This window comes from Sinohyriopsis cumingii, unplaced genomic scaffold, assembly GCF_028554795.1.
Source record: "Sinohyriopsis cumingii isolate HCF-2022 unplaced genomic scaffold, ASM2855479v2 utg001196l, whole genome shotgun sequence".
Lineage (NCBI taxonomy): Eukaryota > Metazoa > Mollusca > Bivalvia > Unionida > Unionidae > Sinohyriopsis > Sinohyriopsis cumingii.
Window position 1 is genome coordinate 817,313 of NW_028315971.1, and position 18,600 is coordinate 835,912.

An 18,600-nucleotide genomic window follows, 5' to 3' on the forward strand; every position below is an offset into this window, starting at 1 on the left:
CAACCTAAGTAAAATAAGTCTTAGCAAACCAAATGTTTGACTTACAGACGTATGTTGTTATCTGTTATATTCAGGTGTTGTGTTTGACAACCTGCATGTTGTTGTGATCCTATAATTCAGCTTTTAATGACTTGAAATAAAATTTATGTTGTTATGCAAGAGGATGTTTTTCAAGTAGATCGAAATATCGATAGTTTTACCTTTAAAAAGAGGGTCATAAATTTGCAACAATCATTGTCTCATATGCAACCACATACATGAGATTATTTAGACATATATAGGCCAAGGTAAGTTAAGCAAGATTTGTTTGTGCAAACAGAAAGCTCTCGACGTTACCTGGAATTCTTGCCCTACCAACATACTGAGAACTGTACGTGCATGTAGATACATTTTATATTCAACTGTGCTATTTATTTCTAATAAAGTAGCACACACATGTATATATATATATATATATATATATATATATATATATATATATATATATATATATATATATATATATATATATATATATGTGTGTGTGTGTGTGTGTGTGTGTGTGTGTATGTGTATAAGACTGTAGGAGGGCATGCCCAATCAGCAAATATCAAAAAGTGACCAAAACTGAAATAAATAAACCAGACTTGACTAAAATAGAGCCTAAAATGACTGAGCGATTTGCAAGGAAACAACGAACATGCAGACGCCGAAACACTGAACTATTGTTAAATAATTTATCCATACAGCGTTCCCGTTACTACCAGAGGGACAAATATTTCGAAATAAACATTTTATATGTTGTCAGTGATCGGAAGATGCTGGTCCGAGTTAAAGGAAAAGTATACAAAGCAATGATAAAACCAATGCTGATATATGGAGCGGAAGCATGGTAACTAAGGAGGAAGAAAGAGCTGCGAGAGAGAACATAAATGAGAATGATATATTTGATACTTAGGATCTCACTTAAAGAGAGGAAAAGAAGTGAAGACATCAGTCGAACAGTTGGAGTAGCTTGTATCACAAAGTTTGTGAAGCTAGACTACGGTGGTCTGGAACGGAGGAAAGAAAACAGTAGTATCACAGGAATCATGAAGAAGTGCATGGACCACAAAGCCGAGGACGGCAGTAGAAAAGAAGGATGGAAGGGTACAGCAGGGTCTAAAGAAACTCGGACTTACTGCAAAATATACTGGTGACAGAGCTGAATGCAAAAGGTGAACCCACGTGGCTGACCCCTCTTCAGAGAAGGATCAACAGCCAGAAGTATTTGTTTTAAACTGATCAACAAGATATTTAAACAATACAACTCATCTACATTAACATTAAACCCCTTTTTGTTGTATTAGTGATACAATATGACGTACATTGAGCTTAATCAAGCACTCTCACCTCCTATCACACACAAATACGCAACTACTTTAGATAAAAACATTAACTTCTCCTAGTGAATTATATTATGAATATTACCACTCCACACACAAATAAACTTATATAATGTTATAATTCATATACACAGACGTTATACCCATACATACATTACGAACATACACACTAACGTTAAGAGAGCATACGAATGAATCAGTGGGACATGCACATATTAACGCTTAGATTTTATCCCTGAAAATATTTTTAATGAGTCGAAGTAAATTTAAATACAGTAAACCATGATTCTGATTTCCGGTCGAATACAAATCATTATTCATAAGAAAGAAAATGCAGCGTCTGTTCTCGTAACCTCTGTTATCAGGTACAAAACTGGGTCAAGGAAAGAGGACTTCGGGTCTAGTATAACAAATAACAGGGAGGTACGGATTTGTTTCTCAAAATACATGCAACTCTCATTGCGACATCACAGCGGGCAACATTCAATATTTTCTGTACTAGATCACAGCTTTAGATTAATTTCGAGAACAAATGTCCACGTACTTTTACATTTATTTTTTCCTTGTATATCTCGAAGCGTGCATATGCGTGAATATGGAGGTTGTTGTTGTTGTTGTGGGATTTAACGCCATTTTTGAGCACACGATAGGCTATGCATGGCAGCCAGTATTAATGGTAGAGGAAGAACCCGGGAAACCCCCGGGAAGAACCACCGACCCACAAGAAGCTACTGGCAAGCTTTCTCACATACCACATTAGCCGAATCATAGACTCGAACCCACGCAGACAGAGGTGAGATAGCAGTGATCCGTAACGGAGAGCGCTTTAGACCAATCGGCCACTCGGGTGAATATGGAGGTATTGGTGATCGAAATAAAGTGAATAATCACCATTTAAAGCTATTTGTAATCAAATTCTTAACTATTACACCCATTACTGAAATAGTCGATACTGAACGCCGTATCTATTTTTCGCAGCTTGCATATGCATGAATATGGATGTACACGTCACACAGGTCACTTCGACCTGTATGACGTGTACTTTAACCGGATACTAAAAATCATGCTAAGATGCACTTTACATAAAAAACCATATAAACATCAAAAATATAAAATGACCGCTGAAAAAGGACATTATATTCACATTAATATTATATAAATCATGAACGGACCTAGTGAGTAGATAATGGGCCGATTTCGATAGACCTAGTTTGTTATGGGCCAAGAACGTTAGTGGGCCGATTCTGCTATGGGCCAAGCAGACCCGGAATCAACAGGACAAAAATCATAAAAAGCGTAGAGGTGCAGACTTCGCAATTATTGCGAAAAAAAATCAACAAATGATGGCCTCAGTCTTAAAACTAAGTTATTTGATAAGCATGTTAGAGGAGAAAATTTATGATTTCGAACATGATGGTAGAAGACAGTGTTTTCGAGTTCATAATGTACCTTTTCAGGCCCCGATGGAAGAAGACAACGCTATTTTCAAAATTTGTAACGAAACATAGGGTTTAACCCTAAAAGATGTTTGTAGATCCCATAAAATGGACAATCCACAGTTCGAGTAAGCTGACCATTGCAATATGTACCTGTTTAATGTTAAATTCTTAGCATTAGGACTACGCCAACTTGACGGAAGAGAAGAAACACATGAAGAGAAACAAACTGTCTTATCTATATCTAATACGAGAAAGCCATGAACTAATACAGAATATCGAAGTGAAGTGCAACATGAAGGCACTTTTTTCAGTTCAGGACAACGGATGGCCATTTCTTTGCTACGAAACATCGTGACAGCAAAAAGCTCCAAATTAGGAACAAATCTGACATCAGTAAACTTGGTCATGACACCACTACCAAACTATAAGTACACATAAATCAAACCATGCTATGGAAATGTCATTTTCATACCTATATGGTGTTCTCAACTCTTACACAAACGATGTAGTATAGTGTGACTTTTATACGCTACTAAACATTATTAAATATTAAAACGTATGTAAATATGCGGTCAGTATGGAAAATAATACCAATTGTTCGCAACATTTCCTTACAAAGAATATACATGAACTCGCTTGTTAACTGCTCGAACCTCATTCGATATAATGTGCCGCATGTGTACAAATGTATATGATTGTGTGCATGGGTATATTCATGTATGCAAATATGATGGTGTGTATATATATATATATATATATATATATATATATATATATATATATATATATATATATATATATATATATATATATATATATATATATATATATATGTGTGTGTGTGTGTGTGTGTGTGTGTGTGTGTGTGTGTGTCAGTTCGTACACAAACACTCACACATACACAACACAGTCTTCCTTCATAATTGATTATCTGTCTGGAATGAACTCTTGTGTTTAGATATAATTTGAGAGGAATCGTTTATATAAATTATTCATTGGAATTACAAGGTGGGTGCTCATTGACCTTTGGACTAAAGCAGTGTATTGGGATTACTGAGGGCTCATTCAAAGACATTCTGGATTATAGAATTGTGATACATCAAGAATGTTGGTAAATTAACCTATTTAAGACTATTGGTACATCAACACAGTCAAAACTTCGAATCCATTAGGAATATTCTATAAGTTTCGATTTGTGATAGAACATTTAGGATTATTTGGGATTTACTTCACAATACTGTACCGCTCCGGTGACCTAGTGGTTAGAGCGTCAAACTCGGATGTGGGAGGTCGCAGGGTAGAACCCCGGCCGAGTCATACCAAAGACTTGTACTAGCAGTTGCCTAGCTAGGCGCTCAGCATTAAGAATTTAGTGCTAGATTCTTTAAAACTACTTAAAAATCCAAATCACACACACACACACACACACACACACACACACACACACACACACACACACACACACACACACACACTCTACTGTATGTCCCTTACACATTTTCACTTTTGTTTTCGAGGGAAATAAATTATTTGTTCAGTTTTGTTTCTTTACGTAAGTTAGTTTAATACCACAATACAAATTCAAATGATTGCAACTTCAACATACTTCAACCATTTTTCATGAAGTTTTAGATTATTCTAGGTATAAACATTTATTCATTTTAGATTATTTTGAAAATAGAATGCTTTGATTTTATATGAGATGCTTTGCTAATGAGTAACCATGCTTATCTCTGCTCTGTCACAGGTTATTCGTTGTAAGAATCCGTGTCCAAGGACACACCTCGGCAGATGATCAGTGCTGATTTGATGGTAGGATTCGAACTCAGACTCGTTCGGTTGTGTATCCAGCATTCTAACGATTGTGTGTGTGTGTGTGTGTGTGTGTGTGTGTGTGTGTGTGTGTTTGTGTGTGTGTGTGATTTGGATTTTTAACGTAGATGAATACATTTTTCAGTCATATCGCTAAGATGTTTGCAGTGTGGCAGTTTATAGTGATGCCTAGCACTAGGGCATCATGCCGCATACACATATCATGATGTCACACCCAGTCACATCATTCTGACACCAGGCCGACCAATCCTAGCACTAACTTCTTAATTCTGAGCGCCTAGCGAGGCACCTGTTAGTTCTATTTTTATAAGTCTTTGGTATGAATCGGCCGGGTTCGACCCCGCGACTTCTCGCATCCGAGGCGGACGCTCTAACCACTAGGCCACCGGAACGTGAACTGAGACACTGCTTTTCCTGAATCATCTGAAAGGATAATATATGTATTTTATAATACCCGTGCATGTATTTAGTTTAGATCTAACAAAAATTCCTGCAATTTTAATCGAACATACAAGTGAGTACGTTATTAACGTCGGAGTACGTTATTAACTTTCATATCATGATAAAATCGTGACAAAACAGGCCTTTGCATAAAATAATAAAATGCCAAATGCACAATGCAGTTGTGTATACTTTGTATCCCTACAGAAATGTTTATCGCTTTGTTCACAGGAACAGATTGTTTTGTTTATAGGTGTGAAATACGCTTGTCGTGAGATGGCTGTTTTTCCTTACATAGCTATATTAATACTGTCAGTTTTACTTAAGCAAACCAATGCCCATCTGCGTTTTTCAACAAGGCCTTCCCAGTGTGGGTTCCATAATCCGATTTCTTGAAAATAAAAGTTAAATCCATAATTCTAAAAAATGATTTTCGAAAAGTTGACTTTTTTATTGCCTTACTTTCTGAAAAACAATCAATGTTCCCTTGATCCTAAAAATAGATGGTCATGTTGTGTACCCTAATTCCCCCAAACCGGAGATAAGCCTCTTCCAGCATTACCTCCGGGTTTGTATATCTCTCTAGTCAAACTTCTTGATCCGTCAAATAAATAGAATTGGCGACTCGAAAACAAAAAGAAGTCGTTTTCGGTTATATTAGGTAATGAGCTTTTCAATACGTATCACTGTTATTTTATCTAATACATATGACATAAGTAGTGAAGTGGGCCACCCTAGCCTCAATGGGAATTATCATTACAGAGACCCCTGGGCCACTCTAGCCTCAATGGAAAATTAACATGGAGAAAAATCGTGGGCCACTCTAGCCTCAAGGGGAATTTAACATGAGAAATAGTCTTGGGCTACTCTAGCCTCAAGGGGAATTGAACATGGAGAAAAAGTCTTGGGCCACTCTAGCCTCAAGGGAAATTGAACATGGGATTTTTTTTTTAAAAAATTTTTTAAATTTAAATTTAAATTTAAATTTAAAAAAGGGGTAGGCAATTGAAAAGTCATTCTCTTTTCGAGAAATATGGCTGGCCCTGAAAAGGGCCTTTGGGTTTATGTTAATGTATTCATTAACATAAAGGGCACCGCATTGGTCTTCTTCTTGTCCTTAGGCTGCGTCTCACTGTTGGCCCGTAAATCAGCACTCTTTTCAGGCATCCTTGTCTTTTAACGTAGATCCTACGTATCCACAGGCTGGTGTTTGTCCTGTGGACAACGGTCCACTTGGATCGGACATACATGAGCATGTCCGTCCTAAACATCATGGAAGACACAAGGGTGGATGACTCAACTGTGGTCCACATCTTGAAGCGACGAGAACAGGTTAATCAATGCAGTGAACTGCGCTTATTTATAGGTAGAGGTAGGATTGAAACGGATTGAGTTCATTCACCAATCCAAACACGCGTTACCAAATTCAGTCAGCTCGCATCCAATCCGAAGAGAACAGTCTGTGACGTCACGTGGTCTATATAGATTCGCTAGCGCTTGTGTGCAGTCAATCTATGCGACAGTGATTCAACATGACGGAAACTCAGAAAACGATCCATTGGGGTGCACCAACAGGGGAGACTGCCCAAGGGAACCCGGACTTACTTTCAGAAGAGGTGAATTGGGATTTTGTGGATTTTCTCTCCTCGCAAGAATTTGTTCCGGAACCTTCGTTACCTTCTTCATTACCGCAAGTGGAGAATTTTAGACAGAGACAGAAAGAAGAATTGGAGAAATTTATACAACGACAAAAGGAAGCGGAACAAGCTTTTCTCTTACAGCAACAGCAGCAAGAAGAAGAGGTAAGAAAAAAAACAACAGCAAGAAGAAGTAGCAGCAAAGAAACAAGAGGGTGAAAATCAAACGGTCACGGTACTGTTGGACATTTTAGCGGAGTTAAGAAGTCTGAAACAAATGTATCAGACTTCTTTATCACGACCGAAGAAAATACGACCTTCCCGAGCTAAACACGTCAACCCTGTGATTAAGCCTACCATACCACCCTTAGTGATTTCAACCCAATCATCATCAACATTACGCAGTCCAGAAGTAGGCCTTGGCCGTGGCAAAGGCTTAAGGCAGTTAAAGCTGATTGCTTAAACTCACCCCTACACCAAAATAAAAAGGCCCTTTTCAGGGCTACCCACATTTCTCGAAAAGAAATACAATTTCAATTTGCCAATCACTCCAAAAAAACCACAAAAAAAACAGCCCATTTTACCCCCTATAGTACGTGTCTGTGTATGAGTGCGTGAGTGTCCGTTCTTATTTTAAAATCATAACTCAAAGACACTTACCTTATATCATTAATTTATTCTTTTCTCCATTGTTACAATCCAATTCACAATTCACAACATAACACTTTAATTAAAAGTTCATTGACTTCTTCTGTCTCCTTGTTTAGTCTCTCTGTTTTTTGAATTTTTTCACCGTCACACGCTTTTCCTCTTCTTCTTCCTCCTCCTCACTTTCTTCTTTTCTTCTTTTCTTCTCCTGTTTCTTTTTCTTCACCTGTTTTCTTTCTTCCTCAGAAGAATCCCTCTCTTCCTCTGAAGAATCCCTCTCTTCTTCTGAAGAATCCTTCTTTTCTTCTGACTCCTCTTGTTTCTTTTTTGGGCAATCTGGAGACCAATGTCCTTTTTCTTTACAATAATAACAGGTATCTTGACTTTTGTCTTTTTTAGCCCCTGTTTTTGTTCTTTTTTGACGGTCTGGACACTCTGAAGACCAATGCCCTTTCTTCTGACAGATATAGCAAGTATCTTGACTTTTATCTCGAAAGGAAGGAGAGTAGTACGTGGGTTGGTCTGAAGAGAATTTTCTAATGACCCCTCGCAAAGCTCTGACGAAACGTTCGATTTGGTTAGTCTCTTCCATCGTTGTGCTCGGCTTGAGAGTGAAATGAATAGTGAAAGGACAAGACTCACACCCTTTTTATATACGCTGGTTTGCCATGACTATAAATTAGTCTATGGTGTTTAAACTTGAGTCATTTGACGTTTTGCACTCAAGATGAAACGATCCTATTCGATTGAGAAGAAAGAAGAAGAAAGTAAGAGGCAGAAACGTGATCTATCGCCTCGTACCAGGGCTGAAATCTTGGCACAAATTCATGCCAGTGATTTTGAAGAGGACATGAGTGAACCAGAATCCGAACCCTCTAAACCAAGTTCACCACCCGTAGTCAACCCTGAGAATTACTATTCCATTCGAGAGACGGAAAAGCGCTCCTCTAGAAAATTTAGAACCACGGCTTACACCTACACAGTGAAGTTTAAAGATTTCAAGGCCGACGTACCATTGGAGAAAGCAGAAGGGTTCATCACCGAGATGTGGGATTCTTTGCTCACCGCACTCAAGCGACAATGTCAACCCAAAGAAGACGATCGCTTGACACTATCCATAGATCACGACGGTTTGAAATCCCCTGTTTGGATCGAGTTTAGCAGACCCGCAGAACTAACCCCTTCCAAAGTCATGGACAAGATTCAACACGTACAAGAATCTAATGACCAGTTTGACATCACCGATGGTAAAGCCACACTGAAAATGGCCCACGTCTCTCCTCCTCAAGGGACTGGACGCAAAAAGATGTTATTGGTGGACGACCTTCGCAACACCAAAACAAGTCTCGTCCGAATTAACAACCCTCAAGACCAGATGTGTTAACTCGAGCCATCGTGGTGGGACGAACCTATGTCAACAAGAACGACACGGTAGAATGGAAAAGAGCCTGGAAAACTATTCGACAATCGGACCGAGCCAAACAACGAAATGAAGCAGAACTCCTGTTGCAACAAGCTGGCCTGTCCAAAGACACACCCTGTGGCATTCCTGAGATGCAAAAATTGCAAGATGCCCTAGCTCCACGCTACACCTTGAAAGTGCACCCTCAAGAAATGCGCGGGCCTCTGTTGTTTCGAGGCCAACATTTTAAGGACGGAAAATACATTCATGTTTATTATCACGATGACCATTTCGATACTATTACCACTATCACCGGATTCCTGGGATACAGATATTACTGTGAGAAATGTGATTATGGTTATAACAATCGAGAGCAACACAAGCATTGTGGATTGAAATGCCCAGGATGTTTGGCCTCTCCACCCTGTCTGAGCGAAGAACCAGTGCCTTGTTCGACTTGTCTGCGCACGTTTGTCAGCCCTACCTGTTACCAACAGCATTTGAAAACACAAGGTTCACAGAAGAAATGTGCTTGTCAACTCCTGAGACTGTGCCCTACGTGTGGACAAGGCATACTTACCAACAATGCCAAGGCACACGTATGTCGAGGAAAGAAAAAATGTCACATTTGTCACCACATCGTGGACTTGGAACACCAATGCTACGTGCAAAAATACCAACCCCCACCAGAGAAAGAGGACGGTCACAAGAAGAAAGGCAATTTCATCTTTTTCGATTTCGAATGCATGCAAGAGACCGGCATTCACATCCCTAATTTCTGCGCGGGTCATCGAGCGTGCGAGAAGTGTATTCAAGAACCTATCTTCAGTCATTGCCCTCACTGCAGCAAGATTCCTGGAGGACGTGAAAAAATCTTTCGGGGACCGAAGACTTTAGCCGATTTTGCCCAGTGGGTCTTAGACCCCATCGACAAGACGTGGAGCCAAAAGGACATCGAACGTTACGGAGATTGTCATCGTCATGCCACGGTGATGGCTCACAATTTCTCCGGATACGATGGACAGTTTCTTCTCAGATACTATACGGAACAAGGCACCGAGCGTCCTAAAGTGACCTTGAACGGAGCCAAAATCATTTTCATGCAAGTGGGACAAGTACAATTTAAAGATTCGATGAGCTATTTGGCCATGCCTTTGAGCCGAATGCCTAAAACGTTTGGAATGACAGAAATGGCTAAAGGGTACTTTCCACACTTTTTCAATACGGAAGCCAATCAACACGCCGTTCTACCCCATTTACCTGAGGCTCACTATTACGACCCCGACAACATGCGTACCGAACAACGAGAAGCTTTCTACGCTTGGTACCAGGCTCACGCCACGGACCCTTTCGACTTTCAGGAAGAAATGCTAAAGTATTGTCGTTCCGACGTGGACATTTTAAGGCGTTGCTGTGGAAAATTTCGAGAACTGTTCATGGGGTCGATCCTTTGAAAGAAGCTTGCACCATTGCCAAAGCGTGTTCCTTAGTGTATCGACAACGATTCATGCCTGAAAACACCGTGGCTGTCATCAGTCCTCAAACGACCCACTATGTCAAACGTCAATACTCGGTCAAAGCCCTACGTTGGTTACATTACTTGTGTGACAAGGAAGACAAGTGGATTCAGCATGCTCGCAACGGAGGGGGTGAAAAGACCATCGGAACGTATTCGGTCGATGGCTGGGACTTAGAAAACCCCAAGATCGTGTACGAGTTTAACGGTTGCTTATTTCACGGATGTCCCGTCTGTTACCCTGATCGTAGCACTAAAAATCAGTTTTTACAACGAACCATGGAAGACTTGTACCAGGACACTTGTCAGCGGCGCCTAAAGTTGGAACAGGAAGGATACCAAGTGGTGGAAATGTGGGAACACGAGTACGATCACCGTATGAAAACCGATCCGGAGTTTAAACGCCTCGTGGAAAGTTACCAGTTCATGGAGCCGTTGAACCCGAGGGATAGTTTGTACGGAGGAAGGACCAATGCCACCTGTTTGCTGTACCAAGCCGACGAAGAGAAAGGAGAAGAAATCAAATACTCGGATGTGTGTTCGCTGTATCCCTACGTGTGCAAATATTGTCGCTTTCCTGTAGGGCACCCGCAATTGCTGACGGAACACATCGACCTGAAAAACATTCGACAATACGAAGGCTTGATCAAGTGTAAAGTTTTGCCTCCCACGACCCTATACCATCCCGTCTTACCTCACCATTGTCAAGGCAAACTGATGTTTCCCTTGTGCCGTACTTGTGCCGAAACGTGCAACCAAGATCAGCCTTGTCAGCACAGTCAGGAAGAACGTGCCTTGACGGGAACCTGGCTCAGCGTAGAATTGTTCAAAGCTCTGGACATGGGATACCAACTGTTAGAAGTGTACGAAATTTGCCACTTTCCCAAGACACAACAATACCACAAGGGTGACCCTACTCAGAAAGGCATTTTCGCCGACTACGTGGATGCCTTTTTGAAACTGAAGCAAGAAGCCAGCGGCTATCCTTCCTGGTGTCACACTCCCGAAGACCAAATACAATTCAAAGAGAAATACTACGAACAAGAAGGCATCTCTTTGGACCACATCGAGAAAAACGAAGGCAGGCGATCGTTTGCCAAAGTGATGTTAAATTGCTTGTGGGGTAAAATGGCACAACGGCCGTGTTTACCCAAGACGGAGTATTTGACAGAACCTTCCCGCTACTTCCAAATGATTCACGACAAAACCAAATACATGAAACACGTGGACGTCGTTCGAGAGGATTTGATCTTGGTCAATTACGAAGAAGATCTGGACTTTGTACAAGACGACCCTTTTGGAAATGTCATCATTGCGGCTTACGTGACAGCCCATGCTCGCTTAAAATTGTACGAAGCTTTAGAACTGTTAGAAGAACGCGTCCTGTACTTTGACACGGACAGTTGCATTTACATCCATCACCCGATTCAACATCACCCTGACATCGAAGGAGACCGTTTAGGAGCTGGACAGACGAGCATCCCGACGACAAGATTCTAAGTTTCGTCAGTGGCGGTCCCAAAAATTACGGCTACGAATACCGGGACAAACAAGGAGAAGTGCACACGACGTGCAAAGTGAAAGGACTGACTCTGAATTATCGTACCAGTCGAGTGGTCAACTTTGGGGTATTGAAAGAAGCCTTGCAATCGGGAGAGGATGGAAACTTTAAAGTGACCACCTATCAACCGAACAAGATTGTACGTTTACCCACTCACCACATCGTCAGTCGACCCTTGGAAAAAGTCTATCAAATCGTGTACCAGAAGCGAGTGCGACTTCCCAATCATTTCACCTTACCGTATGGACACGTTGGTATAAAACATTGGTTGTAAGAGGATAGTCACCCACCAGAAAGATGACTTCGCCACAGCAAGAATCGAGTGAGAAACCCGATGAGAACTCCAAGTTCAAACCCTACCATTTTCCAGTCTTCTTACCTGACTATTGTGATTGTGCCCGTCGATTGGGCACGTTTCAGAAATGGCCTACGGATAGGGAAGGATTACCTTCTTCGCATGTTTTAGCTAGAACAGGATTTGTCTACTTGGGACCTGAGTCAGGATTGGGATACGAGGTACAGTGTTTCGCTTGCGGACTGAAGTTACGAATGGATCTATGTATCTATAAAGATTCAGCTATTCTGGAGCATACTCGATGGTCTCCGCACTGCCCTTACCTTTCTATGGCCTTTCCACCCATCACACTACGGTACAATGTTGACGGTACCTTAGAGACGGTACCTTCCAAAACAGGACATAAAAAACGTAAAAGAGGAAAGATGTACAAGCTTGAGACTGCATTGCGACTAGTAATAAAAAGGGGCTATGGTCAAGATCGATAGTTCATTGTGACTACCAAGACCGAGCGAACAAGATGAATACTTTGAAAGAGACATCGTTCCAGTTTGGGGATTGTAAAAAAGTTGTATCTTCCTCTAGTGTGACTAATACTGGATGGATAAGACCCAGGCATTGCGACGGAAAATGTCCGGAAGGAAACTGCGATTGTCCATGTGGTTACCATCGTAATTGCGTAACGGAGTTTGCAGACGAGTGCGATTGTGAGCCTTGCGATGGGTACGATGCTGTACGTTGTGACCTGAGCGATGCCGTAAAGCATCATGGGAACTTAGTGTCACTACCCCTATCATGGAAAGGGATGCTGTGCGTGTCAAACCTGAGGCATGAGAAAGTGATGCCGCTCGTCCTCTTGGACATTTTACTGGGTTTAAAGGGGAATGTCGACCTTCACGTTTACCTCCCTACGGATGTCATCCAGCCCTGAGCAAACTCCTGTTCATGTCACCCAACCCTCATCGAAACGAACCTGTGAAAGACGAATATTCGTTTCCTGTGCGTTTGTCGGAATACTGCGACCTTGAAAATCGTCTTCAATCGTTCAAAGGAAAATGGCCTAAGTATCTGGGAGGACCGACCCCCGAAGAATTAGCCAGAGCCGGATTTTTCTACTTGGGCGAAGGAGATAAAGTCAAGTGCTTCAGTTGCGGTGTGTCACTTCACCACTGGGAACCGCAAGATTCGGCCTACGTAGAACATGCTCGATGGTCACCGAATTGTCATTACTTACCCTTAGTAGGACCGAGACATTGAAGTAACTTACCATGTCGTTGACGAAGAAGAAACCAGATTGGTTAGGAGTCAAATGTTGGACATCACCGAGACCAGTATTTAAACTTCATTTCAAAAACGATATTGAATCATTACCTAAAGAACTGCAAGAGAAGATTTACAAAGAAGTTTGGCAGGGGTTTGCCAGAGTGAAATCTCAATGGGTCACTGTAAATTCATAAGAGGAAAGTGAAAAAAGTCAACCAGTGTGTTAGATTTCTTTGGGTCAAGGGTGCATTCATCCTATTATATCGCTTTAGACAGTTTACATCAAAAGAGTTCAGTGACATTCTTGGACGTTACCCTGAATGGCAGTGGTCAGAAATTACTCACTATGTGGATTACTTTTGCTCTCTATGAGAAGATTGTGAATTGTACGGACTGACTTATTCATGAATACTTTACATTCGTGCTTTGCCTGTGGAGTTGAGAGAAAGGATTTACCGACAGCTGGTGAAAATACAAGTGAAACGTAAAGAACAATTGCATCCGTTACGTCACCAGATCTTTAACCACTGGTACCTGAATGGTATAAGAGAACTGATTCGTCAGAAATTGTTTCAATGGTCAGACATTGTTCAAAACTTTGAGGTCGCTAATGATCGACATGTTCATAATTATGGTTACTTCGACATTCACCTAGTGCAACGCATTGAGGAAGACAAGTTAAAGGATTACTAACATTTGTTACGTGGAATCTACTTAGCGGAAGAGGAAACTTCTAAACGAACTCTGACGTTTCGGTTACAGTATGCAAGATTTAGATTCCCTACTGGAGAACGAAGATCTCTGGCTAGAAAGTACGTGTATTGCATCCGAAAAAAAGAGAATATAAAAACAGGCTGCCATGCCACGGCTTATGTCACATGTCATTGAACAGATTCCGTGGAAGGAACTCAATCACCATATTCAAACCGTGGATCATTACCATCGATTATTACAAGAACTGTATCCATTCAATTTGGGACGACAAGTGGTGTGTGTCTTAGTGACTTGTTTTCTGGGATTTCGTTTACCAGCCGATTCTTTGTGGACTCTTTACGATCAGTACTTACCACCTCAATGGCCTTAAATGGTCACGAAAAACTCCTTTTGCTCAAAGCCTTGCTTTTTCATCTGGATACTTCTCGACCTCAACAGGAAAAAAAGATTCGTCAACTTTTAGCTACCCAAGACGTGTATGACGATGTGTGTGTAGCTTGCGACTTACATCCCCATTGGACAGATGTCCGTGCCTGGAAAGAATGGGGTTTTGAGGCTTGGACCCAAGAAGTGGCCCAGTATGCACGAGAATTGTTCAAGGAAAAAAGTTACTTTTCAACCCGTGTTAGTGACGGTGCCAGAAGAACCCGTCACCCAGGACAGGACTGTCGTGGACAGACCTGAAAGACCCTTTCGGGAGGACACTTGTGTGACCTTACCCCCTGTTGAACTGGTTAGAACATTACCCAAAACATGTTGTTGTACAGACACTTGTGTTTATTCCACGTTCATAGTTATCATGTGCCTTTTATCCTTGTACTTAAGCCTTTGGCTTTTATGTATTTTTGTCTTTCGTATTCATGTTTGAAAAAAAAAACATTCAATAAACGTGTTCTGAAAAAGTATATAAACTCTTGTCTTGTTTGTTTTTCGTGTCACAAATGACATTTCTCACACAATGGCTACCTCTACTGTCTCTGCTCCCTCTTCGTCTACTGTCAAAGTCATCGACGAACACTTAGATCGTGCCAGTTGGGAGGCTTTGTATCTTCGCCATCCCTTTAACATGCTCATTGCTGGACCTAGCGGTTCAGGCAAAACCGAATTCGTCAAACGTTTGATCGAACATAAACATCATTTGATCGATCGGCCACCTCAACGGATCGTGTGCTATTACAAAGAGTGGCAATCGGCGTACAACCTCTTGCGAGAAAGTCAAGGCGACTCCATCGTGTTTGTGGAAGGCATTCCTAAAGAAGACGACGGCATCGTCTCTGACTCCCGTCAAACCCATTTGGTCATTTTCGACGACATGTTAGGAGAAGACGAAGAAGAAATTAAATTGTGGTTCACGCGCAAAGGGCATCACCGTAATGCCAGTGTCGTTTACATCACCCAAAATTTGTTTCAACAAAGTAAAGCCCATCGCACCATCAGTCTCAATGCGCATTACGTGGTCTTGTTTAAAAGCCCTCGAGATAAATCGCAAGTGCAAGTCTTAGCCAAACAGTTAGGAACGCCTTGGCTGACTCAGGCGTACGACGATGCCACTCAAACTCCACACGCCTATTTACTCGTCGATTTCAAACCAACAACCCCCGAGGATTTGCGATTTCGTACCCACTTGTTTCACCACTGGTGCCAAGACGGAGGGCCTGTCCTGTACACGTCTCCGTCCTCGACTTCATTTCACTCCCCATTAAAAAATCTATAAAAACCTCAGACCCTTTTTCGTCTGTCTCACACAGTGTGAACATGTCGTCCCTTCAATCGCATCTTAACTTCAAATTGATTCGTGCATTGTATGGCATCAGTCGAGAAAAAAATCCACAAACACGAGCTCGTGTCTTACAAGCTAGTCTCAAAGAAGTCTTACGTTGGTTCACGGTGACGGCACGTCAAATACTCCAAAGAATCATTCAGATTCCTCATCAAACCCAACGCTTTTTCAATCGAAACAAAGTCGCTTTGGTCCAACTGGCCTATCCCCGCATCGACACTCAAACCAAAAAACAAATCATTTCGAAACCTGGAGGGAGCGGCACTCTAGGAGGGGTCATCATTCGCTCACTCTTAAGATGGGATCCTAATGCCCCCAAAGTTATCCCCAAGAAAAAAGTCCAACGAAGCCCCAAGAAGAAAAAGAAAAAGACCAGGTCCCCAAGGAGAACTTCTCCAGTGGCAGGACCCTCCTCTTACCAGACACCACCCCGGAAAAAGAAAAGAAGCCCCCAGAAAAAGAAAAGTCCACAGAAGAAAACTAGTCGCAAGAGAGGCACTTCGGCCACAGCGGTGACTGCGTCTCCGGCAGCCTCACGTTTGTCCACTTCTCCGTTGATGTCACCAGGAACTGAAGAGTACTTGGAGACGTTGATCACACCAAGAACTTCTCCGTTGATGACCCCCAAAAGAACTTACCCAGTAGCAGGACCCTCCAATTTAGCGGCAGTGGCTGCTGCTCACAAAGTACCTTCTCCATGAAAGATCGGGCATGTTACAAAGTTTACTGGATTTGTCCAAACAAGAACTGGCTCGATTTAGTCCGTTGCGTACCCCTGCACGACGTGTCATGCCTGTCCTCAAACTAATACGACGTAAAGACAATCAGTGGCGACTCGTTCCAGTATAAAAAGGCCTGTGACCAAGTAGGGTATCAGTGTTTTTTTGGTGCTCCTGAAGACTCAAAGATGTCACCCTCCAGAAAACCCCAAGGAAAGAAAAGGAAAGGACTGCCACCACGTTTAGCCAAACATGGGGACATGTTATCTGTCCTGTCCAAAGCTTCTCCACCCCTACGAAAAAAACTCATTCAAACGGCCTCCAAAGAGGTCATCGATACCGTGTGCGAATGTTGTTTGAACGTTTTGAAAGGCACGATCCCTTTGTCCAAACACCAGAAACAATGCTTAGGCAAACATCGTCACGTTCTTCGGAAAATGGTTCAAAAGAAAATTCCCATTCGTCAAAAAAAGAAGATGTTAGTGCAACGTGGAGGCATTTTACCTCTCTTGTTAGGCCCCATGCTGAAAGGAGTCTTGGGAACCATGTTGGGAGGACTGGTGGGAGCAAGATAAAAAGGCCCTCGGAAGTCCCAAGATCTCAGAATTGACCCTTGACAACCCCATGGAAGGACGAAAACTAGCTTTAGTGCCTTACAAACGATGGATGGAATACCATCGGTGGCAAGAACAACGCACCCCGCATTTACCTCCCAATCCCAATTTGAGCGAGATGTCCCAGTTACAACACGAATTGCAGTCCTTGATGGATCGCCAAGATTTGTCCGAAACAGAAAAATCGCAAAAGTACGGTCAACTCTTGCAACGACTGCAACTCTTTCACCAGAAAGCTTTAGACGAAACAGCTCTACCCACTCTGAAAGATTTTAAGACCTTGATGAAAAGTCCAGCACCATCATCACTACCACCACCACCACTACCATCCCCAAGGGTCACCAGAGATGCTACCCCACAAAGACCTGAGGAAGAAGAGATGCGAGAAGTGTTTCAAACACCGTCAGCAGCTCCCATTTCGAGTAAGATTGCAGCATCCTTGTTGACCCCGTCCCCCACACCCCAACGAGAAGAAATGAAAGCTTGGGTTAAAAAGATGATGTCCACGCCTCCTTCGACAGAAGTGAAAAAGAAAGAAGGGAAACCAGAAGTGAAAAAAGAAAAGAAAACCAAAGCCATTCCATTGCCACCTCCACCTCCACCACTACCTTCGACTTCTACTCCCGTAGCCCATCGGACACGTAAATCCGTTTCCAAACCACCCTTTCGACCCACCCAAAGTAGCATCACCGAAGAGTGGGTGACTTATTAACACACAAAATATGGAAAAAGTCCTAGCCAGCATTTACTACGATCCCTCCCATCCTGCAGGTTACGCAGGAGTTCAAAAATTGTATCGTGCTGCCAAAACGCGACTGAAAAGTCTCCGTTTACCTCAAGTGCAACGATGGTTACAAGAACAAGCTACCTACACTTTACACAAACCCATTCGACGCAAGTTTGCCAGAAGTCGCACCCGAGTGGAAGGCATCGATCATCAATGGCAAGCCGATTTAGCCGATGTCTCTCATTTGGTCAGCTATAATCGTGGCTACAAATATTTGTTTTGTGTCATCGACGTCTTTTCCAAATTTGCCTGGGTCGTGCCCTTGACTTCCAAATCGAGCAGCGAGTTAGCGCGAGCCCTGCAACGGGTGTTGAAACAAAGCGGTCGTCACCCTCTTCGATGGCAAACGGACAAAGGCACCGAATTTCTGAACCAAGCTTTCCAAAAAGAATTAAAGAAACGTGACATTCATTTTTTTACCACCGAGAATCCCGAAACCAAAGCCAGCATCGTGGAACGTTTTCAACGCACTTTGAAAGAACGCATGTGGAAATATTTTACGCATCACCACACTCTGAAGTACATCGACATCTTACCGCACCTGGTGCAAGCGTACAACCAATCTTACCATCGAAGCATCGGACGTG